The sequence below is a fragment of the Myiozetetes cayanensis genome, unplaced genomic scaffold, assembly GCF_022539395.1.
Source record: "Myiozetetes cayanensis isolate MyiCay16 unplaced genomic scaffold, myiCay2020 scf22, whole genome shotgun sequence".
NCBI lineage: Eukaryota > Metazoa > Chordata > Aves > Passeriformes > Tyrannidae > Myiozetetes > Myiozetetes cayanensis.
The window spans coordinates 3,238,426-3,252,300 of NW_026087434.1; the positions used below are offsets into that span (position 1 = coordinate 3,238,426).

At 43.9% G+C, this 13,875-nt stretch overlaps 1 protein-coding gene across 2 annotated transcripts in view; it reads right to left on the minus strand.

The window, feature by feature from the left end:
• Positions 1-13,638, minus strand: part of HELZ (helicase with zinc finger) — an 83,093-nt gene extending 69,455 nt beyond the window's left edge. For both annotated transcript variants that reach the window (XM_050318984.1, XM_050318983.1), the window contains exon 1: positions 13,592-13,638. The gene's annotated coding sequence lies outside the window, so the exon portion shown is untranslated. The remainder of the gene's footprint in view (positions 1-13,591) is intronic.
• Between the last annotated feature and the right edge of the window lie 237 nt (positions 13,639-13,875).

A 13,875-nucleotide genomic window follows, 5' to 3' on the forward strand; every position in this document is an offset into this window, starting at 1 on the left:
CTCAACTGCCTCCTGGAGGTCTTTCCCAAACTTAAAATGTTCACAGCATCATTAACAGCCAAGGAATGGAGACACTCCTTTAAAAGAAATTCCTGCTTTCAATTCCATATTTTCAAAAATTTCAGATGTAAAACTGGAATTTCTAAATTTACTCTAAGAGTAGAATTTATTACAGATTAAGAATTGAAGGCTGAAGTATCACAAGGTCTGCACCATATTCCCAACTCTCTTTGCAAAACTGAGCAAATGATTTCTGCACTTCACTTCTGCCTGTAAAACTGAAATTAAAATAATAAACACATAGCAGAATAGATGTCAGGAGTATTCATTTTCTCAGTGTGGTCTGGAGAGCCACATTCCAGAAGAGTTCCAAATTTAAATTTGAGAAACAATTTATTCTAATAGCAAAGTTTATTACATCTGCAAAATACTGGGGAAACAGTAAACAGGCATGTTCCCACTATTTAAAGTTGCACAACTAAAACAGGTGGACAAATCTAAGAAAATATATATCTAAAGATATCATCTGGCATCATACTTTGTACCTCCCAAAAACTCCTGCCATTAAGCAGAAGAAAACTTCCTGATCTTGCATTTCTTTGAAGGCCAAGTTGTGCTCATCTTATCTTCCCCAAAACATCATTTCAAATGCCTGGTTTGTTCCAACTGCTGCAACTTAAACTTTGGTGGTTTTTTTCAGCTGGGAGGGATTTATTTTTTTTCCCCCTACAATTAATGATTTTCAGGCTCAGTATCCCTAACAAGCATTTCACCTTCTTGCCAAAGGGATTTTGTAAGCAAACATGAAAAGAGCCACTAAAATCTGATCTGCAAATAAAACTGCACATTTCCCCTCTAGAGCTGGGAAAGGCAGAAGGGGCAGCTTCAGGAGGAAGAGTGATAAACAACGTGATCTCCAGTCATTTATTCCCAAGTAAACACTCCCCCTGCTTGGTGCACAGGAGGCTTTGAAGAACTACTCCAGTCTGATGAGTCCAACTTCAAATTAAAAATCAATGTAGGAGGCGAGAACATCATGAACTAAAATTCTAGTGTTTCACGGCAGTTTAACTCATGACTGTGCACTTCCAAACCTCACAGCTTGCTGATGTGTCTGATGGAATCAAAGGGTCCACACACCAGGATAATGATAAGTTGAAGCATGTGACAGTTCCCCAAAAAATTTCAAACAGATGCTTTTTCAAATCACTGTAAAGCATCAAGCCAGATAACTCTCGCTGTACTTCATAAACAAACAGATTAGAGGGCACAATGCTGTTCCTATTAATGTTACTGGCAAAATTCCCAATGTCTGCCAAGACAGAAGGATCAGATCCAAGGTCTCGCATGCCAAGCTGACAAACAGTAGACAAGTCAGTAAATATTTGCATATTTTAACCAAACATTAGCATCTCTTGTAAAGATTTATGCTAAAGCAATGATGTTCAACTTGCAGTCCTACAGTGAGACTGGTAGGAATTTACTGTCAATTGAATTGGCTTCAAGAGCCACATCCTGGGAATCGCACAGGGAGGCAAATGAATGAGCCCCATTGCCATGGGGAACATGCAGGGGAAGAGCATCTCCAGCTGCCTCCCATTTACAACCCCCAGCCCTTCCAACAGCTCTGCTGGGAGAGAGAAGCACCAACCATCCCCTGCCAAAGCCACTCAGCCGTGTCCTCCTGTTCCCAGCCCGCTGTCCTGCGGGAAAGCAGAGCTGCCGATGGATCTGCCCTTCCCCTGCCTATCGGGGTCAGGCTGGCACGGGCTCAGAGCAGGACAGGAATTCCACTCATCCTGCCCCTCTCTGCACAAATGTGTTTCCCAAGCCTTGGGGATTTTTCAGCTGGCCACCAAACGGGGCAGAAGTTTTAAACATCAAATAAATTCAGGCAGTCCTCGAGAAAAGACAGCTGGTTTATCAGAACTGCCCAGCAATTCCTTTTAAGAGCAAGAAGAGACCCACTAGATTTATTTACGAGGCTGGTTGCTCTGTCCTCCCCCAGTAACTTCTGAACTTCAAGTCAATTGGAACTGAATTTCCCAGAAGTCTGAAAGGTCTCGAAGATGCTTCAGTTTTCATGAAAAATGTGTAACAAGACAGATAACAGACCCAGGGAAAGGTTAAGTTATAATTCAGCCTCTTATGGATACCAAGACATCAGCTACCCCATCAATTACTGCCACGTGCTGCCATTTACCTTTGCTGGAGCAAAGGATCACCAGGGAAGGGAAAGCCTTATTTATTTTTCTTGCCATAAACCACATTCATCACCTTCACTGCTCAAGGATCCATCCAGGTTTCCCTAAAGAAGAGCTTCCAAACTTTTTAGGCTACAGACATGAGCAATACACAACACACTGCTTTCTGAAAGCTGCTACTGGTAAACTGAGATTTAAACAATTCACACACGAAGGCTACAGAATTCTCTGTTATTTCCATAACATAGAAATAACAAGATTTGGGAAAGCACCAAGTTGGTATGGCTGCAATCCCTGTGCCTGAATAGCTCCCCTCTCACTCAAAATTACCAGGACAAGACTGACAAGATACTTTAGTTTACACAGGCACGGGAAGATCTGGGTTTGTTCAATAATCTGAATTAATTTATTGAGTACACTACACAATCAAAAAGTTGGCTACTGTGAACATGCCAATGTTATAGTTAAAAATGATGGGTCATTGGAACTCAACTATCAAGACTGTGCAACCAAACTGCACTTGTCAGCACACACTAAAATAGGGAATAATACATCTGTCCACTCTTAGAGCTGTTCTGGCACCTCCTCTGATCCCATCTTAAGGCAGTGTTGCACCTCCACATGTTAACTGCTTTTCTGGTACTACAAAACACCACTCAAGCACCTTTAGACGAATAAAATAAAATTAAATATCTATTTATTTTCCTTACCTATTGTGATAAAATAAACCAAGCTTTGCCTTAAGACAAAAAAATAATACCAAACCTCAAACCCATTTTATTCAAGCCTCCAGGAAGGAATAAAATAGAGCTGCACAAAAGACAGAAGCGACTTAAAGACACACACAGGGGGGAAAAAAGGCACTTTCCTAGTGTCATGACATATACATCATAAATAATCCCACTCTGAGAAATCCTTTAATGAGAGTGGGTAGTGACAGTGCACTAGAGCAGTGTGAATGATGCAACAGAGAGAAAGGATGGTGCATCTCCCATGCACAGGGTGAAGAGAAGGATTGTAGGAAAGGTGCTTTTGCCTGTTCTTCTTAAAGAAAAATATAAGAGCAGAGAACTTGTGCACTCATTTGTTGCAATTATGGCTGAGGTCTGTAATAGCAGTTACACAGAGTTCTCAGAAATGCACTGCACACCTTGCAGAACAAATACAAAAGCCTCCACCCTTGAGAAAGGACAATCTAATCAGCTTTCTGAAATAACTGAATTACTTTAGCTAATGTTGTACAACTCCAGGCAAAATGACCCTACTTGAAATTCCAAAAATGATGTTAAATCTGAACTGGAGCATACAGGATGAGGAAAGAGTATTTCAAGGTTTTATTCCACAGCAAGAACTTCTGCTCTGTGGCCTCTGAGGAACATGATATGCTTGATTTTGGGGAGGGGAAAAAAGGGAATGAAGAGGTTCATGATGCCCCTGACTGTTAAGGTTATCCTTCCACATTGAAAAATCAAAGAGAGCACCATGAATTAGGAGGACAAGGGATCTCTGGCCACATAAAGGGAACCTCGAGTCTGATCCTGTAAATTTAAGGTATGGAATAAACAAATCCACATTTACTGAAGGAGGAACAAGTGCCTGTGGGTGGTTTATCATCCACATAAGGACAGTAACCAAAATATAGAGGCAGTCAAGATTAAGAGCAAATGCCTTCTGCATCTGGATCCTCTGTGGGCTTTAAATCTCTTTACATACATCACAAACACTAACAAGGTTTTTGCATGCTAGTTATGATTTCAGGACTGACTACTAAGGGATTATTAACACTTTAGTACCTTCACTAATCTCTTCTATTTTCCTCTTGGAAACACCAGCAGAAAGGACAATCTCTGCAGCAGCAGCATTTAAACATGGACAAATGGCCTATCTTTGGCTCAAAAACATGGGAATAACTCATGGCCTCAGAACTTGCAACCAGCACATAAATATCCCTAATATCTTCATATCCTGCCTTTAAACTGATCCTTCTTCACAGAGATGCCTGAAAATGTGACCTGTCCTGATGAAACCAAGCAGAATACCTGGCCAGTCAGAGCACGACATCCACGTGGTATGTGCTGGTGTTTTGTGTATATATATATATATATATATATGTATATATACATATTGCACTCATGAACAGAACAAACCCCAGGTTGTAAAGTTCGACACTCTCAGGTTGTGTGAGGACAAAACAAACCTGTCCAAGCCCAGGTTGGCCTCCTGTGTGTGTGCATTCTGATATTGCCTGTAACTCTATTAGTCACAGGGAACATTTTCCAAGGGCTACCTGGCGGAATGAACAGGCAGAACTGAGGCTGCTGCTTAATGGACATCCAGTGAAATACTTCAGCACAGGGCCTGAGGCCTTATTTACTGCATGCTGCTCATATCTGGGTCTAAAGACTGCATTTTAATGATTTCATTAACTTTGTAGTAATGCCTCCAGTGCTGAGACCCAGCACCTCACAAGCATTACAAAAACATCTTCATCATTCTGACAATATTCTCATTTTGCAAAGAATTAAGACATTAAAACACAAGGCAAAAGTTCCTATACACTTCCTATATTCAGAGAAGAGATTTTTTTCCCCATCAGGCTCTGCCCTGTAACTGTACAGCCCTTCCCATGATCCACACAGGACACCCAGTGTCTGCACAGTGACTGGGGAGCATCCAGCATTTCTCTGCCTCACAACATGGGAGAATCATTAAAAACAGAGAAAATGAAGTGTAGCAAAGATGGGGCTTAAGGAAGATTTGCCTTCCTGTTTTTCTGCTATTCCCTGCTCCACTTCAGAACCGCTCTCTCATTTATGCAGACGGTGAAAGTGTATTCCAACAAACAACTGGATTAGCATTGTAAAATAAATCATATGTACCCACACCACACAGCCTCCCTTCTCTTTCTTGCTAACACTAATATTTTTTCAGCCTCGTTCTCCTCATTCAGCCACCCCCATCCCCACATTTATTGCACATATTCTGCGAAAATTTGCACCTTCTGTTTAAATCCAGGCGCTGCTCCCCCTGCGCTGCAGGAAGGTAGAGCTGGGAGGGGAGAGGAACTGGGTGTCAGGAGGACACAAAGGGAATTTTCTGTGCTCTTATTTTTGTCCAAAATCATACCAGGGAGGAATGCAGGAGCCCTAGCCTCCATACTGTAGAGAAATCCCATTTAGTATCCCAAGTATATTCACTACAGGGATTATCTTTTACACTTGTCCTTAATGCTAATTTGACCAATGCTGAGCAGATTTTCACAGGGTCAATAACAAGCACATCCTTGGCAGAAACATCATATTATAACACACCTCAACTCTCCACAAAGCAGCACTGCAGGTCATTAGATTATTTCTTTTCTATTATATTATGAACATAAGAAAGCATTTTTTTGCCCAGTTTTTTAGAAGAGACCAAACCACGCTGGCAGAGCCTTTCTCTTCTCACAGCACCCAAAACCTCAGCCTACGACAGACACCTACCATGGGAAATTTCAACCCAAATAATTAAAATTTGGCAGGCTGCAACCAAGTGAAATGAGGACTATGTCATAGTAAGCATCAGGTAACATAATAATAGGTGGTGCTTCTGCCCCACCTAAAGTTCTTTTGGCTCCTTCATAGAAAATCCTCGTGTAAACAATCTTTCATAATAAGTGCTTAACGCAGCAGCAGTTTGTAGTCCGTGTACTTCTGTGTTCACACTGCTTTTTGAGCAGGGTTTCTCACACTTGGCCAAGATGAGGGCATTTTAATTGAAATATTGTCCCATGGTTACCATTTTATCCCCATAACAACACCACCAATTACTTACTTTAAAAAAAATGCATTAGAAAAGTAATTTAATCTTTGCTTCTCTTAATGAAATTTGCCAGAGAAAAACAAAAGGGGAGGATCAGCACTGCCTGACCAGCTCTCCACGGAACAGCACCGACCTACAAGCCTCAAACTCAACCCCACTTTGCAGAACAGGGCATCCAAATTCTAAAAGCTGGTTAAAACATCATCCTTCACAACCTTCCAAACCTGTGGCAAAACCTCCCTTTAAACACCTCGACAACAGGACTCGGCCTTGTTCCTGTCTCTGCACATTTCACATCACAGTGTTTTGTAACACTCTTGACCAAAAGAAGCGAACACCACTAATCTGAAGGACTTACAGTCATGCAATTGCCAGTATTATTCTGCTCTGAGTCATAAGATGGTGCCAGAAGTCCTTCCTGAGAAATGCCTGCTGTATGATACAGAGGTACATCTGCGGCGATGTGACTAAACATGTGTCACCTCCTTTTCAAAATGCCAGGCGAGTGCCAAACTGTGCTCCCAAGGAATGCAAAGGGGAGTCAGGGAAGATTCCCAAGCATCATTTCAACACAGAACACACACCAGGATGTTTGCAAATGTGCTTCAGAAGTTAAGATGCACAAACGTGTCAGAGTTTTCCACAGCGCTCACTGAACCTGCCCCTCGTGCGGCACTGTCGGCACAGAGCACCTGACCACAGCTCATCTGCCAAATTCACCACTTTAATCAGTCTCAGAGGCAGAACCAAAATTAGCAGTTCCTAACTCTCAAGTCTCGTGTTCAATTCACAGCTTCATCTAATACAGCTGTATTTGGCTTTCAGTAATAAAAGTGGCTTTAAATTAGGGAATTATTTATCACAGCACATCCCCGTTTGGAAAACCCCATGCAAGTTCTGCCCCACCCCCAGCAGCTCCAAAGCTCAGTGGTCCAATCCACATTTTCTCTGCTTAACAGGGATCTTGCAGCAATGCTGGAACAGTTTTCCCTCCAGTGTCAAACTTTCATTTTCACAGGAGAACTTTCTCCACTCCTGACATTGCAAAGCAGATGCACCTGAAGAGCACAGGGACAGGTATTTTCCCCAGGGCAAATACAGATGTTACAGGTGAATATATGAGAGGTTTACAGCTGGATGGATGGGGAAGGGGGGAAAAAAAAAAAAAAAGCCCTAAATTAACTTTCTGGTTGAGATGCAAAATGTGAATCGCTCTTTCAATCCATTCAAAAGGCAAAAGATTGTAAAAATCTTCATGCTGAGCATCAGCTCCATTGCACTGGTCACAAACAGAGCCCAGGAATCAACCAGAACGTTGGGAAACTGAACAGGAAAATTTTCTTTCCATATACCTCAGTCTTCATTGCAGCTTCATAATGAACTTTAATTTATTATAGTAGTGAGCAACCCTGTGACTGAGTTTCTGGTTATGCATTTATAGAGTGCTGAGCACAAAAGGGTCCTCCCGTAACAGATTTAATAACACAATCACGCCACCCCCAGATCCTCCAAACACATCTCTCCCCAAACCACACCTATTATGTAACTGTGCATGATATTTTTGTGTGCCTTTTGGAAAGTTCAAAGCAGTAAGTAACCTCCACCTCTAAAAACTGCTATCTTTATTGGAAATAACCTTTGAAATCCATTTTTACATGACCCCACTTCAAGTAGTTTGGCATAATACAGCTAAGCCTGGTTTGGGGAGTTGTCTTCTAACTCTGTATTTTAATTTTATTAACCTTTCTGCATATGGATAATGCTTTTATAACATCCCTGTTTCCTCTCCTCAAATGCATGACCAACCAAGAGGTTCAGTTTTTGGGCTCTTCCAAGAACAGAACATGGATTCCCCAGTTCTCCTCTCGCAGCAACACCACAACGTGCATCCCAAACACGTTTCCCCCTGGAACTCACCCTCCTCATTCCTTTTGAAAGGAACATTAACGATTCAGTCACGTCTCCGAAACCCCACTCAAAGAACTGCATCAGCAGGAATGAGTAACGATCCTGCTGTGGTTAACGGCGTGATCCTGACAAAACTTGGGAAGCAGGGAAGCTCTGTCTGGCCCAGCCAAACAAACATAAACAGAGCCACAGCCAAGGAAGATCAGTCAGTTCAAACGACAAAACAAACGTCCTGCACCATTCCAAAGGTGTGAGTGTGTGCAGATAGGGCCGGAGCGCAGTTACCTCGAACCCATCCGCACCAACAGCCCCCATCAAAGCCAGCGCTTACAGAGCACACCCGCAGCGCTGGGTTGGTGCAGATTCCAAACTGTGCTAAAAAACATTCCCCTCAGCAATCTCCCTGTGGAGATAATGAGAGAAATCCAACAAATTCTGGCCCTCGAGACAGCAGAGGAACAGATACGAGGCAGCTCTCGCAGCTGGTCAACAGCGTTCGGGAATCTCAGCTGATGGGGAATTTGACTGAGAGCAGCCAAGGAACGTCACCTGGGAACAGAAACCTGTCCCTGTCCCCCCAAAATTATCCCAGGATAAAATGAAATATTCACTTAAATAAAAAAAAAATACAGGTTACCTTACATCAAGTGAAAAGCTACACGTGGAAGAGGCTTTATTTTACGTGCTGCCAAACCCACTCCGCTCTTCGTCTGTGGCATTCCCTGCTCATGATTTGTTACCTTCTTGGTTTGCTGAACCACTAAATGTTTTCCAGCCAATTTAACACTTGTGCCACATTACTAACAACCAAGATACTCAAAAACAGCTCATGTTACATATTTCCCTCTTGCCATGGGGTCTGAAGGGCTATGAAAGACCTTTTAAGCATATTTAAGCAGTGTAATTTTTAGTGTTTTGATGAATACAGTATTTTTGCTATATATAACTATGGGAAAAAACCCAGACTGTGAAATTCACAGACTGAAAGATCATTTCTAAGTCACACTTACCCCAACTACCATAAAACCAGCTCAGTCCAATCCACACAGTGCTCACATTTCTATCCTTCACTTCCTGCCGCTCCAACATTCAAAATTTCATTCCAAACACAAACCCACTGTTCTTTTCCTTCCAATATTTCAGCACTACAGCCTGAAGAATCATGAGCCTTCCTGGAGCCTCTTACAAACAGCAGAGAGCATGACATTTATTTCCCCAGACCACATTTAGGCCAAAGATTCAAAACATCCACCTCAGACACATCATTCTTCAGGCAAGCGGGACCAACAGCAACAAAAGGCACAACAGTTCACAGTCACATCTCCAAAACATCTCCCTGCATAACACCACTTGCAAAAATTCTTGCTACCAGCTCAGCAGCCCTGTGTACCCACTGCTGCTGTGGAAAACCTGCAGAGTCCAGTGCTGCTAATTCTAAATGATGAGCCACCCAACACCTGACAAAGACTCCACACCGCTCAGAGAATGGGGCAGTTTGTCCTCATTCAGCACTAGGATGGGGCCTCACTCACCACTCGAACTCTTCAGTCATGAAATGGAACCTCTCAGTGCAGTAAAATAACATTTAAAAAGGAAAAAAGACTGAAATCGATGATTTCTTATCTGCCTTTCCTTTAGTAAGGCTGTAATTTGGCATTATGGAGGACTCTGAGAAAAGGCTGGGTAAATAACCAGTGCATTCCTAATTTATAGCAACAAATTTGCATATAAAATTAGAGAAATATTTGGATATTACATTATGGCCTCATTAAGTATCCTCAAACTTCAACTGGCAGTGCAACAGAAATGCAACAGAAAAACATATTCTCACCCATGGGTAATTACAATCTCCCTGCTTAAATTCCTAAGCACTTCTTTTCCTACAGTAATATTCACATTTCTGTGTTTCTCAGACATGAGTGATTGCTTCTGGTTGAAGCCTCACGTTGTAAACATTTGTGTGCAGAGAGGATGAAAGCCCAGTAAGCAAGGCTGGTTTGGAATAAGGAACTGGAGTTAGAGATCCATGTCACCAGAATAAAACCCCCCAAGAGCTGACCTCTCCCTGTGGAGCAGTCTGACCTTGCAGACTCCAGATTTCCCTATCTATAAAGTTTTGTTATTTTCTCCCACCCCAAACTACTGGGGGAAAACAAGAGTTTACTTTCCCAGAAGACAAAGCATTCCTCTGATTTTGGTTTTGTTTTTGTTTGGTTTTTTTTTTTTTTCCAATTCCAAACCAATGCTGTGTGCAAACTTTTTTTTTTTTTTAAAACCAGCCTCTTTTCTTCCTCGCTGAAAAAGAATGGCAATTGCAGAGGTTTACACTGAGGGCAGCAAGAAATCAAACATATAAAGCGCCATGTCTTTAAATATATGTCATTGATACATATAAACACAAGTGCTGCCAAAGGCCACGGAAGAAATAGCAAGACAAACAAGAACAAAAAAGGAAGGTCTTGTTTGTTCTGATTATCTAACCCACAGTCCTTCCATTTCAAGGCAAAAAAATACACGGGCCACATAGTGAAAATGGGCTTTTGCCCTAACAAAGGAAGGGAGAAATGATTTAAGAGCTGTAACATGAGCAGGAGGGAAGGTCAGGATTACAAAATTCGGGATTTTAGCCCCCCCCTGATGACACAGTGGCAGCCTTGAACAGGGAGGAACACTGGAGATCTGCTTCCTTCCAGGAAGGAGGCTTTGGCAATGCCAGGAGAGACGTCAGGAGCCTACCAGGATTCTTGGCCTACTGATCCCCAGGGCAGGGGAATTCCAGCTGTCCAACCACTCTATCCCTAAGCTGGGGCAGAGTGACACCATCCTTCCTCCTCCTTCCCCAAGCCAGGGCTTCCCTGACTTCCTCAGGCTGCACACAGGGCACAGGATTTAAATCTTTCCTAATTTAGATTTCACTCCTTTTCCCAGAGCTGTGAGGTACCACCGACCTCGGGAGGGGCTGCACCGAGGTGAGAGATTCAAGGGCTTTGAACTAATCATCTGAATTGCCATTACTGACATGAAAACACCTTGAATAACCTGCAGCAGCAAATGTAAGATGGCAGTAAATAACAAATAAAAAGACAAATTAAACCAACACACTGAAAGTCAGGAAGGATATCCAGCTATAACTGCAAAGTGGATTTTAGTAACAAAAATAATCGCCAATGATGGAGAAACATTTCATCCAGAGTTGGAAAACATTAGTAATAATATTGCCCAGCTCTTCCATGGGCTCTTTCATCCACTGGTGTCAGAACTTACAAATTGGTCAGATTCACTACTCCTATTTTAAATTCCTTCCAAAGGAAGCATGAACAGGTGCACTGATTTGCATCAGCCTGTCCACGTCTCTCTAGGACTGAGCCTGTACCTGTCCACTTGGGAACATCACCTCTTCCAGCCTTCCAGACACCCCTAATCACATTCTTTGAGATGAGAATTTCTCCATGAATCCAACCCTTCTCTCCAAACTACGGCCCTTCTCCTGTAACCAGATCAGCTGACACTGATCCCAAAGCCCAGAAGGAACTGCTCTGAAACCAGTGAGATTTCACAAAGGAAAAGGATCCTCCACGACGGATCAAGAAGCAGAACTGGGACAAATTACAGAATAAGATGCTGCTTCCACATCTCCCTTTAAAGTTTTAGTCTGATAGGAAGAGATAAAAACAATCCCCCAAACAAACCAGCAAAAAAATCCCCAAATAAACCAACAAAACCCAGCAAAGCCAGCTATTACAACCTTTCAAGTCCTCAAGCCATCACTTTAATAAGGCTCTTCCACAGAAAAATTCATCTGGCTCACCTAAAAAGGCACAGTGTCTGTATGAATTAAAAGAGGGAAAATACACACTGTATGTTTCAGAAGTCCAAAAATTCCATGGAGGTGAAGAGTGATAATAGAAATGTGATTTCAGCCAGGAAAAATAAAGAAGTAATTTCTGCTCTCAGAACAAATTACAAAGAGAACTCAATTTATCAGTAATAACACATAAAATGTTCCTTCGCTTACCAATAAAGAGAAACTGTTCTGCTAATTAAAGTTCAACAAAAAAAAGCTTAACTCAGCTTCTACCACTCACAATTTCTGTGCTGCGAAAGCCAAACCTACCACAGTCTGAACCCCTTGGTTTGCATCCCAAGGAGGGGGAGGGAACTTGGGGGTCCTTTGTACACTTTCCCCTCTTCTAAGTTTCAGCTGAATGTTTAAAATCAGCTCCTCACGATGGACCAAGAAGCTGCCTAGCACCCCCAGACTGTCCCTGTCAAACGAGCTTTGCCATTTAAGAAAAAAAAAAAATCAAAAATTGTTTTCATTCACAATCTGTTACGGCTCAAAAGTACTAAAACAACCAAAATTAAAACACACCATTTTAAAATCTCCCTGTTCTACCAATCAGTCTCAGAAAATAATGCAAACTTGCCAAGTATCACTTGCTTATTTTTTTATTTTTATAAAGGAATGTGTCTTTTCTTATATAAATAACGGTGAGGGGGTGTATTTTATCGTTTGCCTCGATTCAATTATAGTATTTGTTAAGAACATCAGAAGCCCTCAACAATCAAACCATCCCAAACCCTGGTGATACACTCAATCTGTCAATGGTGGTATTCATTTTTAGGGTATTTTTCTGCCTTACAACTGAATGGGTTTTTTTTTCCCTTCAACAAAAACCTAAATATGTTATTTTAAAACTTCATCTCAAGCTCGCTGTACCTCTGTTAATGCAAAAATCCTATTACCTGGTTAACTCTTACTCATTTTGTCATTAATTGGGAACCAACCTTGCAACTGTTTCCCTGCACTTATTTCCTAATTTCCATCAATGATACGTTTAAATCACATTACTATAATCAAACAATACTTTGCCTAACAGTGCATTGAGGCCAAAACAACTGCACCCATTTGGAAATTAATGAAAGGACATGGCCCACCCCGGGAGGGGCAACATATATCCTTTTCCTGCCTGGGGATTCGCCCTAAATATATATATATACAGTGTCTTGGAGGGGCTGTGCAGTGTAAAGTCTCCCGTTTTCAGTCTCAGGGCCGTTCCAGGGTGTAAATGGTGCTCCCGGGACCTGTGTTAAAACCTCCCAACTCCACTCCACTCTCCCTGCCAAAGCCTCCTGCAGAAAACAAAAACACAGGCTCGTCTGCCCACCCTCCAACTGCTGCGAGGGGGGTCAGTTTCACATCGGCCGTTAAACCCTCCCGATTTACGCTCCCCACCCCTCCGCAAACCCCCGTTTCCCAGGGCTGTTATTCCCGGGCCGTGCCCCCTCCCGCCCCGCCCGGCACAAAAACAAAGCTGCCTCCCACCCCCCCCTGCATCCCCCCCGGAGCACCCGGGGGGCTGTGCGAGGCATCCCCGGCTCTGCGGCCGGGCCGCTGTGCCCGGCGGGGCCCAGGGCGGCTGCTCCGGCCCGCGGGGCGCGGGGGCCGCGGCGGCTGCGGGGTCCGGCCGCCGGCACCCCCAGAGCGGCGGCCGCCGCAGGCCCTCGGCGGGCACAGGGCCCGCTCCCGCCGGCCCCGCGCGGCCCCGCGGCCCCGCAGCGCCCGCCCCGCGGCCCGCGGCGCCCCGCGGGGGTCCCGGGCGGGCGGTGGGGCCGGCGCGGGCCGGGCCGGGCCGCGCTCGGTGCCCGCGGGGGCGGACGGGGAAGTCCCGACTTACCTGTCATTACTTTCTACGCCATCTTGGATCCACTTGTCAACGTCCCACAAAGCATTGTGGGAAAGGCCGGCCCTCCCCGCCCGCCGCCGGCAGGGAGGCGGGGGACACCGTGAGGGGACGGGACGGGAGCGGGGAACCGGGAACCGGGAACGGGAATGGGAATGGGATGGGAATGGGAATGGGATAGGGATTGGGAACGGGATCGGGATTGGGAACGGGAATGGGATGGGAACGGGAATGGGGAACCTGGGAACGGGATGGGATGGGATGGGAACGGGAATGGG